Genomic DNA, 14,821 nt, shown 5'->3' on the forward strand with positions numbered 1-14,821 from the left:
TAGTGCTGCTGCTATTCAAAACCACTCTTCCTACGCACGTGCGTGCATCTCTTCTCATTGCTGAGTTTCCATCTCTTGCCGATTCTGCTCAGGAGGCTAAGAATCGTTTAGCTTACCACTCAGACTTGTATGCTCGGAGGGATGATATCTGATCTGCCCTTTTTGCTAACATCGCCCACGGGACGTCCAGGCAAAAAGGGATTGTATTAGTGCTTTTGAGGTTGAAGCGAAGCTATCTCGTCTCAGGGAAATTTGCTCTTTCTTGGGGTTGAATGTGATTTTCATTCATTCTTATCACCTTAGGAAATGAGCAAAGACAGCTCGCCATGACGCATGACAAAGGAATAGAGGAGGAAGGATAGTTGATTGAAGTAGAATAAAGTGAAAATTCTAGTTTTTCAGAAACCATTTATTGGGCCTGGCCATTTTGAGAGTCTCCTCCAGGACAGGAAATGCAATGATGACCAATAGTACAGAGGCAAATGCCAGGTAGAGTCCTTATGCCCGGGCCTCTTGGAGGCCGGGTGGGGAGAAAGTGGCCGTCGCACTGATAGGACTGTAATCTATCTTTCCTGTCCTTGAGGAACTTTTTAAAGAATTTTTTTTTGCAAGAGCAGCTTCAAGGTCTTCGGCAACGAGTTCAACTGGTAACCCAAGTGGAGATCAAAGAGCTGCATCTCAATCTAAGCAATTTTCCGATCTGGATTTGAAGGGGGGTGGGCTTGAAGTAAAAGAAAGAAGCCCCTACGATGACTCATCGAATTTTCTAGCCTGGGGAGAAAGCTATCAGAAAGAAAGCCAATGAGCTAATGATGACTATTGAGGGCCGGGCAAAGGCAAGGAATGCGAGAACTAGGGAAGTCCTTCTTTGACTGTATTAAAAAAGCAAGCTCAGATTCATCAGATCAGTAACTAGCTGTCGGAGATGAACAATGATACTAGGTTAATAGAATTTTCGGGGATAGAGGATCAAGATACTGTGTCATTTCTCTTAACGCCTTCACTCCTCAAACCAACCCATCCAGGAAACCACTCTCTGATAGAGGCCATTGGCATATCCGTCTTGTTCCCAACCTTGAGGAGGGATGAAGGAGTGAAAAAGAGAGGAAGAGTCTGGCCCAACCAATTACTATAGAAGAGGAATTCCCACTATAGAATAAAAGAGAAGCGATAGCCGCTCAAACAAAAGAAAGTGAGGGGTGCGAAGTTCGTGCAGAAAGCAGTGATTCATGGGAGGGAACAGCTTCAATAGCTTTGGCTATAAAAACTCTCGGTCTTGGAGCATCAGTGTCATCAGTTCACCCAAGATAGGAAGGACAAAAAACTACTAGGTTTGTGCCAGAAAAGCATCTTGCGTGACGATCAATGGAAAGAGTTTCAAAAGAAAGAGATTCATCAGCTATGGAATCTGACAGGTATCGGTATTGAACAGAGGGGGCTGTTCACAAATCATCCCGTGGTTCGCTCCGATCAGAGGAGAAAAAGTCTTGGGCTTAGAGGTATGGATGGTCCCCACTAAGGCTTGCCTACTGCTTTGTTACCAGAGCTGGATCGATTCAATCTTTTCCTAGTGCGAATGCTCCTACTACTCCCCTTCTGCTGCTAGTCTGACTCCCATGGATGGTTATTGTGGTTCCCCAGCTGCTCCTCCTACTCCTTTGGCTGGGTTTTAGAGAGAGCGTGAGATAGTTGGTAACTATTCTAACTTCCTTTTATCTGGAAGCGATGACAGGATGTAAGGTATAGTAAGGAGAGTTTTTTGAGAATGTCTGATTCTTCCGTGAATAGACTCTTAGGCTAAGAAGAATAGGTTTTGATCCCACCTTTGAAATTGAAAGAGTGACTCAATACAGCAACTCGAGTTTTCAAGCTGAACTGCCTTCTGTAATGAGCTTGAATCGTTCGTTGACTCGAAGTCTTATTAGCGACTTTGTGAATCGCGAGGGACTGCTCTTTTCAACTAGTCTTAGAGTGGGAGATTGAAAAAGCAGATTCGTCCTTATTAGTAAAAGTAAAGGCTCAAACCAAGCCTTACAGGGGAAGTATCAAAGAGGTAGTTCAAGTCAGCATCAAAGAAAGCGGATTGAAAGAACTGTTATTCTTTTTACAGCTTGAAGCGAAGGAAAAAGCTTCTCATTTCAACTCAGACAGTGAGGGGGAGGGGGACTCTCCCTCCCTTCCTTCTACGCCAGTGGTTCTTGCACAAGCTAGCCCAATAATTGGACAGGTGCTAGGTACTAGCAATACGAGGAGAGGACTTTGAGGTTGGGCTTCAGTACATAGATGGATTCTTTAGATAAGTCATTCTTTACCTTTCCGCCCTTAGCCTTTGATCTAAATGCAGGAGTCTCGGTTGTATTCTGTTCTTCAAGAATCGTTTTGATTCGAATTATCGTATTTTAAATGACCGATCGGTCCGGTTTACTTTTTTCACCAAAAGCGAGGGGGCATGAGAGCCCAAGAGAGAGAGGGACGTAGGGATCTTATATTTCTCTTTTTCTTTGCTTTGGCCTAGGCTTTTATCATGTATCCGCATAGGAGTTGATTACAATTCCATAGGCTTCTGCGCCCAATAAAAGAATTCTCTCTCCGGTCTTACCATCAGCGGGAAGATCCGCCAGAGCGAGCTCAAAATGGGCATTTCCGGCCAGTGAATAGTTTAGGAGTCGGAGTTTCCGACTCGGCAAAGGCATCCGCATATCTAGGAACTTAAGGAGCTTAAGTAAAAGAGTGAACCCCGAAAGAGGTTGGTAAGGCCTAGAGCCTATCAGAGTTTGACCGAATAGCAGACTTAGCTTCAACGCTTGAAGTGAAGGCTTTACCTTCAATCAATGCCGGAGAAGTTTCGACATTGGAATCTAATTAGCGCGTAGGCAGCGCTGCGCCGTCTCTTGTAGCCTTTTATAGAGAGAATTTCAGTGTTGACTAATCCAAAAAGGAAGTAACCAATCGACCAGACCAATCTTTCTGTGGAGGCGGCGAAGGGCAGGTAAGGCTTTGAAGCCAAGCAAGAGGCTATAGGAAAGAAGTTGAAGCTATAATGTAGAAAGAAAAAGAAAAACAGGTGCTATCCTTCTTTGAGGTCAAGAGAGCAGGCACAGCACAAGGTTTGGAACCCTCTCCCTGACAAGTCCCTTTTTAATCCGCTCGCTAACCTGCCTACTTAATTCTTCATGCTCCGATGGACTCATCCGAGTTGCAGCTTGATTCAGAAGAACAAATCCTGGGATTAGATCGATCTAATATTGAATGTCACATCTTGTCAAAAAAAAAAACTCCGTATTTTTCATTAAAAAAAAGAGATTTAAGCATTCACAAACTAGTTGCTATGAGGACTTCCTTACTCAACTAAAATAGAGACAGTAAAGCGACCATCCCACAGGTAAGATTGAAGACATCTATTCCCTCTTCGATCCAACCATTCACTTTCTCTAACGAGCGAGTAAACAAAGTTCACCACTTACTACGTTCTTTCAGAACCTTAGATTCCATGAAATCAAATTATGATCCTTAGGAGCAAGAAGATGCTCCCAAGCGACCCAGGGGATCCAATAGAGCTCACTGTCCGCCGTTATCCCTTTCCATTCCTACCCTATTCTCCATTCTTATTAGGCAGTCGCCATCACAATCAAAGTTCAATTCCTCTTTCTCGCAATTAGAATCTAACTCGGAACCGCAAATCTCAACTGTAAGACTATATGACATGGAAGAGTCACTACCTAGGCGTACAATAATCTCCTTATTGTGCTCCTATATCTTCCTACTGATCTTTTTAGCGTACTGACGATGATATGCCTAGAACTTTTGGAAATGATACGCCATGACTGGAAAGGGGCTTGCTAAAGCCCATAGGCCTGTGCAGACGTGAGGAATGTATTCTTTCTTTCTCAGGCGGGGCGGAAAGACTCCGAAGTTGCCGATAATCGTCCGCTATTAGATAGATGCGGCTTATCCAGTGTTAGCGGAATAACCGCTGTTTAAGAGATAACTAGTAGAATCAAGACAAAAATGAGACAGGAAGGAAAGCACAGAACAGTAAGAACTTGCGTAGCGGGACATGACAGCGGTTGGGGAGAGGGAAAAGCTATCAGACACCAATCCAATGAACAGACAAAGCGGCTTGGCCAAAGGGTGAGGAAGAGAAAATGACTATACTTTCTGAGTTAGAACATTAGGAACCTTACACCCATATGAAAGAAAGCAGCCAAAACAGAAGAGAAGATCAGAGACGGGTTTAGCGAGAAAAGTCTTTAGCTCACACCTATGCCTTCCTTGCTTGCTTTCCCTTCCAGTCGAATAGAAACTATTAAAGCAAAGGCAAGCAATAGCTCGGTGGTCACTATTACTTCATTCGTTCATTTCGTACACTTTATTTAGTGCTCGCTCCGGTACACTGTTGGGTTGGTTCCTCCTGCTTCGCCTTCGGGGACAGAAAGAATTCCCGCAGCTCCAACTTTGACAAGCTAGCGAAAAGGAAAGGTGGTCTTGCCTTAGGCGCATCTGTTTCCGAATGATATCATTCACCAGACCTCCCGTAGGGACTTGAATACTCCTTTATGGGTGGTAATCAGTAGATAAAAAAAAAAAAACATTGGTCCAAGAGGAGGAGATCACGAGATATGGTTTTGTTGGTTCATACAAGGGGAATTCTCTAAGCAGATCGTACTTCATCTGTCGAAATACTTTCTGTAGCTCATTCTGTACATCCATCTGTACTTGTTATCTGTGCTTGTCGAGGTGGGTGGGCATAGTTGAACATAGCATTTGCCGGAAAAGGCGGGAGGAGCAATGGAAGTTTCATTCCAGACAATCTCATGCTGATCCGTCGATCTTGGAAAGCCAACTGGAGGCTCAACGCCCTCTGTTGTATTCAGAGTGGTCTCCCTCTTTTTTTCTTTTTAAGGTAAGGTAAAGGGCCATGCATGGTTGGGTAGGAGCATCCAAAGATGCATATGAATCTAGAACCAGGGCTAGGTTTGGTAAGTAATCTTGAACAAAAGAAACAGCATACACAGAGGGCCGGAATCATTCCCTGCTGACGACTACAAGACTACAATAGAGCTTTCAGCTAGCTTTTTTTCATGGGCAAGGTTGGAAGGCTCAACTCTAAAAATGCTCGAGACGCTCGAAAAAAGCCCACGTTGATCACGTTTTTCAGGAGAGAGGCGCATTAATAATGCTTTGAAGGAGGGAAGTAGTGGAGTAGGAGAGGTAAAGATGGACGATAGAGACAAATGATGATAAAACTATCGTCCGTTCCTATCCTAGTAGCTAGATTGTTGCTGTCTTTTCTTTGGCAGTGGGATGGGGCAACTGTGAGGATTGCACATTAACTTCCTTACCTGCACTGGTAGTTTAGTAAGGACTTCTTAGCTTGTTCTATTCCCTAGCAGCCCTTCTCATCGCGAGAGTTGGGCTGGGGCGTTAACTAAGTACTAAAGCTTCTGGAGCGGCTGCCTTCGTTGATTAAACTAAAGAACCAGGGGTCTAGCGCTTTTGTTTTGTGGGAATACCCGCCTTTTCATTTTGAATATGGATATCAATGACTAAAGTATCTTCCCACGGGCGCCCGAAAGAAAAAGAAAGAGAGTGAGATCCGAGAGTGAATTAGAGACATTATCTCACAGATGAAAGAAAAGAGGTCACTTGTTTAAGTCACAATCGTAGAGACCGAGAAGAGTTTGCAGTGAAAATTATCCCTCACCTTATTTTGATAGTAAATAACCCAAGCACTTGCACTGGCATGAAATATTGGCCTCGAGCACTCTTCACTCAACTAAGCCTTTCTCTTTCTCGGGATTAGGTGGTATGGGCAGGATTTTTGAAAAGAAAATTGATCCAAGGATTGTTCATACACCCTTGCTACTTCCTGGTCGGCTATGACAACATCGTCTCCAAGAACCGTGTATTTAGTAAACTTCTCAACTGTTCTGCACGCCGCCATATCAATATATGGTGGGTAAGTGCGAAGAGAGGCTATGAGGACAATAGCCTAGTGGTTAGCCACGGTCTCCATATGGCTCCCTTTTAGAAGGGAAGAGGACTAGCTGTTTAACTAATTTGTTTCCGCATTCTCAACATCTGGTTGATGCAATCCTTGACTAGATCTTTCACTAAAAAGTGATTCGATCGATGAGATTGATATATTCTAATCTTTCATTGAAAGACAGAATCAAGAGATGGGCTTACTATATTATATAGTGGATTCATTACATTCCGCCTGAAGGAGATACCCGACTTCTTTGGCTTTCGTTTAGCCAACTAGTGAATGCTTGAGAAACGGGGGCTCTCATGCTTCACTGGATAAAAGTACTAGTCTACCGCTTTCAATACAGCGAGACTTCGCCGATTGAGAATATACTTTGAATAGATAGTAAGAATAAGGCATTTTTACTCTCTACGTAGTGGGCTTGGAAGGAAGCAGAATATCTTTCGGTTTACCAGATGGTTAGTAGGCGGTATAGGTTAATTTGAAGGGAAAGGGTATAGGAATTCTCTTAAACAGAAGAAAAGTCCCTTTCATTGGTAGTAAGCCTTGTTAGGAGGGGAAATGGGTATATAACTCGAATCGATAAGATCAAAGGGCTTTTTTCCCCATGAGCTAGAATATCAAAGAAAGAAGGTAGGGCTTTGGCTAGAATAAAACTGAAACTCCAACTTATCAAACCCCAAGGACTGCAACTCCATCAAAGGCGGAAGCAATTGAAAGGAAAGCTAATCTTGCAACTCAAACCTCAAGGAAGGCAGGAAATTGCAGAGTAATGGAAGACAGAAGGATTGGAACTTGATTAGATGGGATTTTTCCCTTTAGCACTCCAAGAGACTCAGGGATGAAAAAAAAAAAAAGAAACATCATTACTTGTTGCGGGAGAGCGGTTAGATTGACACAAAAAGGAAAAGGGATTAAGCGCTTACTGATAGGAGTAGGATGCTATACGATTTCACTCAACTCATCAGTCTTATTCCTTAGGGTGAAAAACTCGAATCACCATTCCATCAAACAGGAATGAAAGACTTGTCCGACAGACTGGATGAAATGAAGCAGAGAGGAATTGAATTCCGCCCTCAAGGAGGATTGATTCCCTCAGGCGACTTCTCTCTCTTTCAAAATGATATGAATCCTCGAACGATGAAAATCAAATGAGATTAAATATGAATCGCGTCCTCAATTCTATAACGAACAAAGATTGTCGTTACGATGTCCCGAACTTTTGATTCAAGGAATTACGTGATATTCACCCCTAAATGACGCGGTTTCGTAATATACAATCACAAAAAAAACAATCGAAACTTAATCGAACATTCAAAGAACGCGTCTTTGACAATCCGCGCAAGACACGATCGACAAACGCCACAAAGTTAAAACTTTGATAAGTTTGATTTTTGAAAACAAAGCTAAAGCCTTGAAAAATTGAGAGAAAACTCAAAAACTTTGATAAACTCAATAATAATCTCTATAATGTTCCAATTTTCGTCCATAATATTGTGTACAAATCTAAAAGATACTCAAAATCAAGTTACCAAGATAATTAGGATTCTTAACAAGGAAACTAGATTTTCTTCTCGCAGCAGGCGCGCTCAGGCGACCGAATTTGACCGCTCGAGCGCCAGGTCTTCTGGCTATTCGTGCTCAGGCGGTAGAAAATAACCGCTCTAGCACCGAGTGTTCTGGAAATCACCTCTTGGTCAGTACGTTTGGCGCTCGGGCGGTAGTATTTTAATGCTCGGGCGCAGAGTCATTCTGGATGTTTTCTTCGTTCACCACTTGAATGGTTTTCTTATGACTCCCAAACTTACTCCCATGCATCAAAAACTCTTCTGCACTCTGCACCTTGATTGTAAGTCCTTCTTTATTGCTCATAAGCCCTTGTAGTGCCTCTTTTAATTTCTTTAGTCGTCCTCTCGTGATTGGTCCCTCCGTCAACTCTAAAGGATCCCACGCTTTCCTTTGAGCTTGACCACCCATGTTCGCATCATCCTCCCCTTCTTGAAAAGGATTTGTCCTCAAATCTTGTTCATCACCTACATCAAACAAAGAAAGATCACTAACATTAAAAGTAGAACTAACGTCATACTCACCTGGTAGATCAAGTTTGTAGGCATTGTCATTGATACTTTCGAGGACTTGAAATGGCCCATCATTTCCTCGGTAGTAGCTTGGAACGTCGTTTCTCAGGAAACCTTTCCTTCCTAAAGTGTAGCCATACCCAATCACCCTTTTCAAACACCACTTTTTTCTTCCTCTTGTTGGCTTGCTTGGTGTATTGCTCATTCTTCTTCTCAATGTTGGCCTTGGCCTTTTCATGCAAACTCCTAACAAATCCAGCTTTCTTCTTGCCTTCCATGTTTAACCTTTCACTCACAGGTAAAGACATTAAATCCAACGGAGTCAAGGGATTAAAACCATAAACAAGTTCAAACGGCGAATAATTGTTAGTAGAATGGACGCAACGATTATAAGCAAACTCAACAAATGGTAAACATTCTTCCCAATTCTTTAAGTTCTTTTTAAGAATAGCACGCAAAAGTGTTCCTAATGTTCTATTAACAACCTCAGTTTGTCCATCCGTTTGAGGATGACACGTAGTAGAAAACAACAATTTTGTGCCAAGTTTAGGCCACAATGTTTTCCAAAAGTAACTTAAGAATTTAACATCACGATCAGAAACAATAGTCCTAGGCATGCCATGCAACCTAACGACTTCTCTGAAGAACAAATCCGCAATGTTAGATGCATCATCAGTTTTATGACAAGCAATAAAATGTGCCATTTTAGAAAATCTATCCACAACAAAAAATATAGAATCCCTCCCCTTCTTTGTCCTAGGCAACCCCAAAACAAAGTCCATAGAAATATCAACCCAAGGTTCACTAGGGACGGGAAGTGGTGTATACAATCCATGTGGTTGTGTCCTAGACTTAGCTTGTCTACAAGTTATGCACTTTTCACAAACACGCTCAACATCACGTTTCATATGTGGCCAATAGAAATGTTCATGCAATGCACTTAAAGTTTTAGCCACACCAAAATGCCCCATCAAGCCACCCCCATGTGCCTCCCTAACAAGTAATTCACGAACTGAAGATTTAGGAATGCACAACCTATCTTCTTTAAATAAGAAACCATGATGCAAATAGAATTTTTCATGTGGTCCATGCATACAAGTTTCAAACACACTCTTAAAATCCTCATCTAGCACATACAACTCTTTCACATGCTCAAACCCCAAAATTTTAGACTCTAAGGTTGAGATTTATACGTACCTCCGTGATAGTGCGTCGGCCACTACATTCTCCTTACCTTGTTTGTACTTTATTATATAGGGGAATGTCTCTATGAATGCCACCCACTTGGCATGCAGCTTGTTCAGCTTTTGTTGCCCCTTAAGGTGCTTTACGGATTCATGATCCGTATGAATCACAAACTCCTTAGGTCTCAAGTAGTGCTGCCACGTCTCTAGAGTCCTCACAAGTGCGTAGAACTCCTTATCATACGTGGGATAGTTCAGGACGGCTCCATTGAGTTTCTCGCTAAAGTATGGCACCGGTCGACCTCCTTGCATCAAGACTCCACCAATACCTACACCTGAAGCATCACATTCAATTTCAAAGGTATTAGCAAAATCAGGTAAAACAAGTAAAGGAGCATTAATTAACTTTTGCTTAATAAGATTAAAAGACTTCTCTTGCTCCTCGCCCCAATGGAATGGAACGTTCTTCTTGATCACCGCCGTCATTGGTGCTACCAGTGTGCTAAAATCTTTTACAAACCCCTTATAGAAGCTTGCAAGACCATGAAAACTTCGAACTTGACCAACAGTAGTAGGCGTTGGCCAATCTCGAATGGCACTTACCTTGTCTTCATCAACTTGTATACCCTGTGAACCTACCACAAAGCCCAGAAAGACAAGTTTGCTCGTACAAAAATCACATTTCTTTAGGTTAGCATATAAATTCTCAGCCCTTAGTGTGATTAGTACAAGTCTCAAGTGATTAACATGCTCATCCAAGTTTTTGCTATACACTAGGATATCATCAAAATAAACAACAACAAACTTTCCTATGTGTGCACGCAAAACATGATTCATTAACCTCATAAAGGTGCTAGGAGCGTTAGTTAAGCCAAAAGGCATGGCCATCCACTCATATAACCCGTATTTGATTTTAAAAGCAGTTTTCCACTCATCACCTTCTCTCATTCTTATTTGGTGATAAACACTCTTCAAGTCAATTTTACTAAAGACATATGCACCATGCAATTCATCTAACATATCATCTAGTCTAGGTATGGGATGTCTATACTTAATGGTTTTGTTATTGATTGCCCTACAATCCACACACATACGCCATGAGCCATCTTTCTTAGGAACTAATAACACAGGCACAGCACAAGGGGACATGGACTCACGCACAAAACCCTTATCTAACAACTCACTTACCTGCCGTTGAAGCTCCTTAGTCTCCTCCGGATTGCTCCTATATGCTGGACTGTTTGGCAATGCACTCCCGGGTACAAAATCAATTTGGTGCTCAATACCCCTCAATGGTGGTAGCCCTTGAGGTAGTTCCTCCGGAAATATATCATCAAATTCCAGCAAAAGTGAAACAACAATGCTCGGAAGGGTCCCGGCTATATCACTTGTGTTAAAGAGGATCTCTTTGTAAAGAATCAACACAAGTGGTTCATGTGTGTGCATCAATTGCTTCAATTCACTTTTTTGGGCCATATATGATTTCTTTTTCGCCTCTTTCCTCTCATTTTTCTTTTGTATGGCCGTCTCACTCTTTTGATCACTCTTTTTTTCAGCCATTTCATTTTTATTCTCAAAGGCCATTTCACTTTTTAGTTCACTCTTTTTTTCGGCATCATCTCTCTTCTTTTTTTTTTAAATGGTCCTCCAACACTTGCTTTGGGGACAAAGGAAGTAATACAATGGCTTCTTTCTTCAATTCAGAGGAGTACCTATTCTTGAACCCATCATGTGTCACCCGCCTATCATATTGCCAAGGTCTACCCAACAAGATATGACATGCATGCATGGGTACCACATCACACAAGATCTCATCCACATACTTCCCAATAGCAAAAGGCACTAGCACTTGTTTTGTAACCTTCACCTCCACACAATCATTCAACCATTGAAGCCTATATGGTTGAGGATGCTTTAATGTAGGTAAACCCAATTTTTCTACCATCTCAACACTTGCTACATTAGTACAACTCCCCCCATCTATGATGAGATTGCAAACTTTTTGATTTACAAAACACCTAGTATGGAACAAGTTCTCTCATTTGGTTAGTCTTCTCCTCCTTGACTTGGGCACTCATAATTCGCCTAGTTACTAGTGCTTCACCTACAACCGCCTTGTAACCCTTGTCAGGATCCTCTAATGCAGGCATCTCATCATCATCATCATCCTCACTATGAGATTCATACTCACCATAGTCATTTAAAATCATTACCCTTTTATTAGGACATTCACTAGCAATATGACCTAACCCTTGACACCTAAAGCATTTAACATATCTAGATCGATAGAAGGAGTTTCAGATTTACCTTGCACTCCTTGTTTAGGCGCCTCTTGTTTGGTCTCTACCTTGGATTTGATCACCACCTTATTTTCATCACGTTTTGCCACATTTGGTCACCAAGAAGATGATGAACCCCCGGTTTGATTGGTGCGGCCAACTCCACGCCTCTTGAGTTGTTTCTCCATTTTTATGGCCATTTGCACCATTTCGTCTAGATCCAAGGAATGCCGAAGCTCCACTTGGTCTTGAATCTCCCTGTTCAAACCACAAAGAAAACGAGCCATCGTCGCCTCACTATCTTCCTCAATATCTGCCCTAAGCATGACTACCTCCACCTCCTTATAGTAGTCCTCAACACTCCTTACCCCTTGCCTCAAAGTTTGTAGCCTCTTAAACATCTCCCTTTAGTAGTGGTTGGGCACACACCTTTTCCTCATGACCCTCTTCATCTCATCCCAAATTTCAATGGGTCTCTCATTATACCTCCTCCTAGTGGTCACTAATTGATCCCACCAAATGATAGCATAGTCTAGAAATTCCACCACCGCCAACGTAACCTTCTTTTGTTCGGAGTAGTGGTGACATTCAAACACACACTCTACCCTCTTTTCCCATTCTAAGTATGCCTCCGGGTTAGATTTCCCATGGAACGAAGGAAGCTTCATCTTAATACTACCCATATTAGCATCCTCCCTATTCCCGGCATTGTATCTACCCCGTGTGGCTTACCTTCTACCTCTACCAAATCCTCTACCTGTTCCATTCCTACCCCAATTTTCATTTTCGCTCTCCTCATCTCCTCCCAAATCATAATCTTCCTCTTCTTCTCCTCTACCCATAGTTTTAGGCTTAGATTTATCTCCACTAGTACTAACTTCAAGCCTAATCATCCTCTCGTGCAATGGCTCCAACTCGACCCTCATCATCCTACTAAAATGCCCAAACAACGCCTCCATTTGAACCTTAGACAACCCCGGGTTCGAACTATCTCCTACCTCCTTCTCCATTTAATTTCAGATTTGTACCTGCAAGAAAACGTTAGTAGAAAACAAAATATTTCTTACCCAAATCCTCACGGTCACTCCAAAGAAAAGTCGCTCGTCACTCCTCTCTAGTTTTTTTTTTGCTCACAACAAATACTCACCGTCACTCCAAAGAAATAACACTCGCACTCAAATGTTTTCACTCGAATTTGATAGTGCTCTGGAAAGTGTTCTCAAGCTTTGTATTTGTATATCAAACAATCAAGTTCAACTTGTGAACAAATGTGATCGACTCACTTGGACAGCGGAGACAAGCAATTTGAAGGTAAATATTATTTTTTTTTGACTTTGTGAGGCACTTGTATATGACTCAAAAAAAGGAATAGAACAAAATACAAGAAGGAAATAATGGTGAATTTTCGAATTTTGGTATTTTTTTTTTTTTAGTACTTACTCGAAAATCCTAACAAAAAAAATCACCAAAAATTTCAAAAACTGACGAAGAACGATATACTAAAAATATAGATCTGAAAAAAGAACGAAAGGATAACAGATCTGATAATAAACGAGATAATAACGTGATAAACTTACTTGAATTCAATGGACCTAAGCTCTGATACCAAATGATATGAATCCTCGGACGATGAAAAGCAAACGAGATTAAATATGAATCGCGTACTCAATTCTATAACGAACAAGGATCGTTTTTACGATGTCCCGATCTTTTTATTCAAGGAATTACGTGATATTCACCCCTAAACGACGCGGTTTAGTAATAAAAAATCAAAAAAAAAACAATCGAAACTTAATCGAACCATCAAAGAACTCGTCTTTGACAATCCGCACAAGACACGATCGACAAACGTCACAAAGTTAAAACTTTGATAAGTTTGATTTTTGAAAACAAAGCTAAAGCATTGAAAAGTTGAGAGAAAACTCAAAAACTTTGATAAACTCAATATTAATCTCTATAATGTTCCAATTTTCGTCCATAATATTGTGTACAAATCTAAAAGATACTCAAAATCAAGTTACCAAGATAATTAAGATTCTTAACAAGGAAACTAGATTTTCTTCTCGCAGCAGGCGCGCTCGGGCGACAGAATTTGACCGCTCGAGCGCCAGGTCTTCTGGCTATTCGCGCTCGGGCGGTAGAAAATGACCGCTCGAGTGCCGAGTGTTCTGGAAATCACCTCTTGGTCAGTACGTTTGGCGCTCGGGCGGTAGTATTTTACCGCTCGGGCGCAGGTCATTCTGGATGTTTTCTTCGTTCATCACTTGAATGGTGTTCTTATGACTCCCAAACTTACTCCCATGCATCACGAACCCTTCAGCACTCTGCACCTTGCTTGTAAGTCCTTCTTTATTGCTCATAAGCCCTTGTAGTGCCTCTTTGAATTTCTTTAGCCGTCCTCTCGTGATTGGTCCCTCCGGCAACTCTAAAGGATCACACGCTTTCCTTGGAGCTTGACCACCCGTGTTCGCATCACAAAACGTTTACAGCTGAGTCAAAAAGACTTGTCTTCTCTCCCTCTCCTACTCTTTCACTTGGCTACGAAACTATGCCCCTCTCGAAAGAAAAAGAGATTTTCCTCCAATAGCTGAAATAGCTGCGCTTTTTCCTAGTCCGACAACAAGGCATTCTTCAACACTTCAGCATAAGACATTCCCCGCTCTGTCTTCTCTAAGAGCTAGCGAAGCAATTGCGACTCTACCTATTGAATTGCTTTTCCTCAGCTCACTTTGCTACTGTTAGGGAAAGCGGTACTTCCTTTCTCAAATCAAGTTCAAGCGGACAACTTGCCAAAAACTGTCTTTATTGCCCCGGGGCTTGGGTACGAAAGAAAGTAGGTGCGGTTGGTGTTAATAGGGACAACGGGCCTAGTATAATGCGATCTTCTATTTCCAAAGTTAGAATTTTCTACTCTTAATAGAGAGCGCAGTTCCAGCAGAGGCTTAATAAGACCGAGAGTCTGGACTTATGCCCGGACTAGTTTAAGTTCCAGGCCCTGCTCCTAAATCCTTTGCAGCATTTAAAATGCCTACCTCTAGGCAAGAGGTGTCCTAATTTCCTTCACTAGCTACTTGCTTTGCGACCTTTCTCGGTGAAGCAGAGTGAGCAGCTTTTTTCTTTGCTACTGCTGCCATAACACAAAGAAGTCCAATAGCTATGCTTACTTATTCCTTAAACCCTGAAAAGAGCATATGCATCCCGGGATTCTCTCACTCTCAAAAGTGGATTCCTCTACAAGTTGACTACGACTACGACTATGAAAAAAGCTTATCGAAAGAGGAGGAAAGAGCG

General features: G+C 42.0%; 1 pseudogene; it reads right to left on the reverse strand.

Annotated features, from left to right (window-relative positions):
• Positions 1-806: 806 nt before the first annotated feature.
• LOC140957959 (uncharacterized) lies at positions 807-11,982 on the reverse strand (annotated as a pseudogene).
• Positions 11,983-14,821: the final 2,839 nt, after the last annotated feature.

This window comes from Primulina huaijiensis, chromosome 14 (assembly GCF_012295235.1).
Source record: "Primulina huaijiensis isolate GDHJ02 chromosome 14, ASM1229523v2, whole genome shotgun sequence".
Classification (NCBI taxonomy): domain Eukaryota; kingdom Viridiplantae; phylum Streptophyta; class Magnoliopsida; order Lamiales; family Gesneriaceae; genus Primulina; species Primulina huaijiensis.